Raw genomic sequence first — 6,000 nt, 5'->3', positions numbered from 1 at the left:
ACTGGCAGAGAAAAAACGCTGCGTGTGGGAGGATGGTGAGTGTCACCCACATTACTGTCCCCCTGGTAACAAGCCAGAGATATAGTGTGACTGCCACTGCCCAGCCTGGCCTGTGAGTTACTGACCAGCTCCCCTGGAAGTCTGCATGTCACATCGGGCACTACTGCTGCTGCTGCTGCCTCCTGATATTAGAAGTCCTCAGTACGAACCCCTGCTTCAGTGTCTGTCTCTCCTCTTTTTTTCTCTTTGGCTCAAATTTTGTATACAGTATAATCATCTCTCTACCTGCCACCCCTATTGGTGACTCATCCTCCGTCATGGGTGCTGGTACCTCTGTCACACCTTGTGTCACACCCATTTGTGCCTCTGTCATGCCCAAGTCTGCCATCTCCATATATTCCTCATCCTCCCCAATAATTGTATCTGCCTACCCCAGGGGTGAGAGATGGAATCAGGGAGTGAGAGGGAATGAATAAGTGGAAAATGGAATAAGAAAGGGAAGAAATGATGAGTGTGAAGTGCAGGGGGGTAGAATGGGGAGTGAGTGAGAGGTGCAGGGGTGATAGAGGGAAGGATGGAGTGAGCGGCACTGGGGTGAGAGATGAAAGGAGGGAGTGAAAGTCACAGGTGTAGGGGTGATAGATGGAAGGAGGGAGGAAGAAGTGCAGGGGTGAGAGAGTAAAGGAGAGATGTAGAGGTGATAGATGGAAGGAGGTAGTGAGAAGTGCAGGGGTGAGGGAGTAAAGGAGAGATGTAGGGGTGATAGATGGAAGGAGGTAGTGAGAAGTGCGGGGTAAGGGAGTAAAGGAGAGATGTAGGGGTGATAGATGGAAGGAGGGAGTGAGAAGTGCAGGGGTGAAGGAGTAAAGGAAAGATGTAGGGGTGATAGATGGAAAGAGGGAGTGAGAAGTGCAGGGGTGAGAGAGTTAAGGAGAGATGTAGGGGTGATAGATGGAAAGAGCGAGTGAGAAGTGCAGGGGTGAGGGAGTAAAGGAGAGATGTAGGGGTGATAGATGGAAGGAGGGAGTGAGAAGTGCAGGGGTAAGGGAGTAAAGCAGAGATGTAGAGGTGATAGATGGAAGGAGGGAGTGAGAAGTGCAGGGGTGAAGGAATAAAGGAAAGATGTAGGGGTGATAGATGGAAAGAGGGAGTGAGAAGTGCAGGGGTGAGAGAGTTAAGGAGAGATGTAGGGGTGATAGATGGAAAGAGTGAGTGAGAAGTGCAGGGGTAAGGGAGTAAAGCAGAGATGTAGGGGTGATAGATGGAAGGAGGGAGTGAGAAGTGCAGGGGTGAAGGAGTAAAGGAAAGATGTAGGGGTGATAGATGGAAAGAGGGAGTGAGAAGTGCAGGGGTGAGAGAGTTAAGGAGAGATGTAGGGGTGATAGATGGAAAGAGCGAGTGAGAAGTGCAGGGGTGAGGGAGTAAAGGAGAGATGTAGGGGTGATAGATGGAAGGAGGGAGTGAGAAGTGCAGGGGTAAGGGAGTAAAGCAGAGATGTAGAGGTGATAGATGGAAGGAGGGAGTGAGAAGTGCAGGGGTGAAGGAATAAAGGAAAGATGTAGGGGTGATAGATGGAAAGAGGGAGTGAGAAGTGCAGGGGTGAGAGAGTTAAGGAGAGATGTAGGGGTGATAGATGGAAAGAGTGAGTGAGAAGTGCAGGGGTGAGGGAGTAAAGGAGAGATGTAGGGGTGATAGATGGAAGGAGGGAGTGAGAAGTGCAGGGGTAAGGGAGTAAAGGAGAGATGTAGAGGTGATAGATGGAAGGAGGGAGTGAGAAGTGCAGGGGTGAAGGAGTAAAGGAAAGATGTAGGGGTGATAGATGGAAAGAGGGAGTGAGAAGTGCAGGGGTGAGAGAGTTAAGGAGAGATGTAGGGGTGATAGATGGAAAGAGCGAGTGAGAAGTGCAGGGGTGAGGGAGTAAAGGAGAGATGTAGGGGTGATAGATGGAAGGAGGGAGTGAGAAGTGCAGGGGTAAGGGAGTAAAGGAGAGATGTAGAGGTGATAGATGGAAGGAGGGAGTGAGAAGTGCAGGGGTGAAGGAGTAAAGGAAAGATGTAGGGGTGATAGATGGAAAGAGGGAGTGAGAAGTGCAGGGGTGAGAGAGTTAAGGAGAGATGTAAGGGTGATAGATGGAAAGAGCGAGTGAGAAGTGCAGAGGTGAGGGAGTAAAGGAGAGATGTAGGGGTGATAGATGGAAGGAGGGAGTGAGAAGTGCAGGGGTAAGGGAGTAAAGGAGAGATGTAGAGGTGATAGATGGAAGGAGGGAGTGAGAAGTGCAGGGGTGAAGGAGTAAAGGAAAGATGTAGGGGTGATAGATGGAAAGAGGGAGTGAGAAGTGCAGGGGTGAGAGAGTTAAGGAGAGATGTAGGGGTGATAGATGGAAAGAGCGAGTGAGAAGTGCAGGGGTGAGGGAGTAAAGGAGAGATGTAGGGGTGATAGATGGAAGGAGGGAGTGAGAAGTGCCGGGGTAAGGGAGTAAAGGAGAGATGTAGAGGTGATAGATGGAAGGAGGGAGTGAGAAGTGCAGGGGTGAGAGAGTAAAAGAGAGATGTAGGGGTGATAGATGGAAGGAGGGAGTGAGAGGTGCAGGGGTGAAGGAGTAAAGGAAAGATGTAGGGGTGATAGATGAAAAGAGGGAGTGAGAAGTGCAGGGGTAAGGAAGTAAAGGAGAGATGTAGAGGTGATAGATGGAAGGAGGGAGTGAGAAGTGCAGGGGTGAAGGAGTAAAGGAAAGATGTAGAGGTGATAGATGGAAAGAGGGAGTGAGAAGTGAAGGGGTGAGAGATTTAAGGAGAGATGTAGGGGTGATAGATGGAAAGAGGGAGGGAGAAGTGCAGGGGTGAGGGAGTAAAGGAAAGATGCAGGGGTGATAGATGGAAGAAGGGAGTGAGAAGTGCAGGGGTGAGAGAGTAAAGGAAAAATGTAGAGGTGATAGGTGGAAGGAGGGAGTGAGAAGTGTAGGGGTGAGAGAGTTAAGGAGAGGTGTAGGGGTGATTGATGGAAGTAGGGAGTGAGAATTGCAGGGGTGAGAGAGTAAAGGAGAGATGTAGAGGTGATAGATGGAAGGAGGTAGTGAGAAGTGCAGGGGTGAGGGAGTAAAGGAGAGATGTAGAGGTGATAGATGGAATGAGGTAGTGAGAAGTGCAGGGGTGAGGGAGTAAAGGAGAGATGTAGGGGTGATAGATGGAAGGAGGTAGTGAGAAGTGCAGGGGTGAGGGAGTAAAGGAGAGATGTAGAGGTGATAGATGGAATGAGGTAGTGAGAAGTGCAGGGGTGAGGGAGTAAAGGAGAGATGTAGAGGTGATAGATGGAATGAGGTAGTGAGAAGTGCAGGGGTGAGGGAGTAAAGGAGAGATGTAGGGGTGATAGATGGAAGGAGGTAGTGAGAAGTGCAGGGTGAGGGAGTAAAGGAGAGATGTAGGAGTGATAGATGGAAGGAGAGAGTGAGAAGTGCAGGGGTGAGAGAGTAAAGGAGAGATGTAGGGGTGATAGATGGAAGGAGAGAGTGAGAAGTGCAGGGGTGAGAGAGTAAAGGAGAGTTGGGGTGATAGATGGAAGGAGGGAGTGAGAAGTGCAGGGGTGAGAGAGTAAAGGAGAGATGTACGGGTGATAGATGGAAGGAGGAAGTGAGAGGTGCAGGGGTGAGAGATGGAATGAGGGAGTGAAAACTGCAGGGCTAAAGAGGGATAGAGGGTATAACAGGTGCAGGGGTTAATTAAGACAAAGAAAAGGTAAGAAGAGCAGGGTTGACGTAAGATATTTAGGAATGGTGAAAAACAGATATGGGGAAGTGGTGGATGGACAGAGGGTAGGTGGGGAACACAGTTTGGATAACTTTATATCATAACATATGGTTTATTTTATTCTCTATAGTTTTAATAAGTATTTAAAATGCAATTCACATTATCAAAATCTCTAAAGCTTTTAGGGTTTTAGGTGTACCACAGACCCCGGACAGTATATTCAATTTTCCATACTCCCACTTCTAAATTCCCACTTTGACCACTGAGTAGGCATATGTTGGACTGTCTGTGTTTTGGCAGGATCTGGTTTAACACCTTCTGAAGTTAGGAGGTGACCAACATACTGTACCTCAGTGACTCTGAAATGACACTTGTCAGGGTTTAACTGCATGTTGATTTCTCTGATTCTTTGGAGGACCTTCTGTGGACACATGTCGTGTTCTTCTATGCTGCGACCCCCAAATGAGGATGTCATCCACAATAGTCTCACAAGGTTATCCCTCAAAGAGATGCACTGGAATCTTGGAATACTTTGGAATACTTCACTGTCAGTGCATATTTGGAGGAAGGCGTACCTGCCCACAGGTGTCATGTATGTGGTGAGCATGGATGATTCCTTGTCTAATGTGATTTGCCAGCATCCCGAGTGGTAAATATCTTTGCATTTGGCATATGAGCTACAGATGTAGCCACGTTCATCGTGGCTACATCTGCGTTAAACACAAACTCTTTGCACGGCTAGGTGCGAATGGGGCGCGTGCACATCTAAGATGCTCGTGCACCCCAGACACACACATGGTTGCGCCTAACAAGGTGCGATCACAGTACAATATAGCCACGATGAGTATGGCTACATCTGTATTACTTGCTCCACAGTTCTGAGAAGGGTGATTCAGTCTCATCAGTACTTTGTTCAAATGCACAGGAACAATACAGATGCATAATGAACTGTCCTTTTTTACTGCAGCAACCATAGTCAACACCCATGGGATGGCTTCTACTACTTGAGCAATGACATCCAGTGCTGTCATAAGATTTAACGCCGTCATCACCTAAACCATCATGGATAGAGGAATACATCTGGAAGCGGGTGTAGTACTGCTGACCGGCGGTCTCCTGACCGCCGGTCAGCTTACCGACGCCGGGATCCCGGCGGGGAGGGGCGAGTGCAGCAAGCCCCTTGCGGGCTCGCTGCGCTCGCCACGCTGCGGGCTCGGTGGCGACCTGCGGTCGTCACGGGTTTCTGTGCTTTTGCCAGCTTAACTTTCCTTGCCACGCTGCGGGCTTGGTGGCGACCTGCGGTCGTCACGGGTTTCTGTGCTTTTGCCAGCTTAACTTTCCTTGCCACTCCGTGTTGTAAATGGCATATTGGCAAGTTTACGTTTTCTCCTCAGACCATTTAAACTTTTTTTTTTTTTTTTTTTTTACTGAACGTTGGCATTTTGGATTTTACGTGCCCTCTACTATCACGTTGGGCATCGGCCTTGGCAGATGACATTGATGGCATTTCATCATCTATGTCACAGGTTCTCAAACTCGGTCCTCAGGACCCCACACAGTGCATGTTTTACAGGTCTCCTCACGGAATCACAAGTGAAATAATTAGCTCCAACTGTGGACCTTTCAAAATGTGTCAGTGAGTAATTAATACACCTGTGCACCTGCTGGGTTACCTGCAAAACATGCACCGTGTGGGGGTCCTGAGGACCGAGTTTGAGAACCTGTGGTCTATGTCATGACTAGTGGCAGCAGCTTCAGCACTAGGAGGAAGTGGTTCTTGATCTTTCCCTATTTTATCCTCAAAATGTTTGTTCCCCATTATTTTTCTGGAGTTATATAACAATATGCGGTACAGGAGAGCGTACCTCTACACCACACAGGGCAAACCCTGTGAAAATTAATTGGATTAAATATTAAAACCCCCTTTATTTGGAGTAAATAATAAACAGCACAGGACAGCACCACTGAATTTATAAGGCAGCACCACTGGGCTGGACTTATACGGCATTACCACTGGAATTATATGGCAGGATCACTGGATTTATACGCCAGTACCATTGGAATTATACGGCAGGATCACTGGAATTATGCGGCAGTACCACTGAATTTATATGGCAGTACCACTGGACATATACGGCAGTAATATTGGACTGGATTTATACGCCAGTACCACTGGGATTATATAGCAGTATCACTGGAATTATGCGGCAGTACCACTGGAATTTTACGGCAGTACCACTGGACATATATGACAGTA

Source organism: Pseudophryne corroboree, chromosome 2, assembly GCF_028390025.1.
Source record: "Pseudophryne corroboree isolate aPseCor3 chromosome 2, aPseCor3.hap2, whole genome shotgun sequence".
Classification (NCBI taxonomy): domain Eukaryota; kingdom Metazoa; phylum Chordata; class Amphibia; order Anura; family Myobatrachidae; genus Pseudophryne; species Pseudophryne corroboree.
This window is presented reverse-complemented; position numbering follows the sequence as displayed.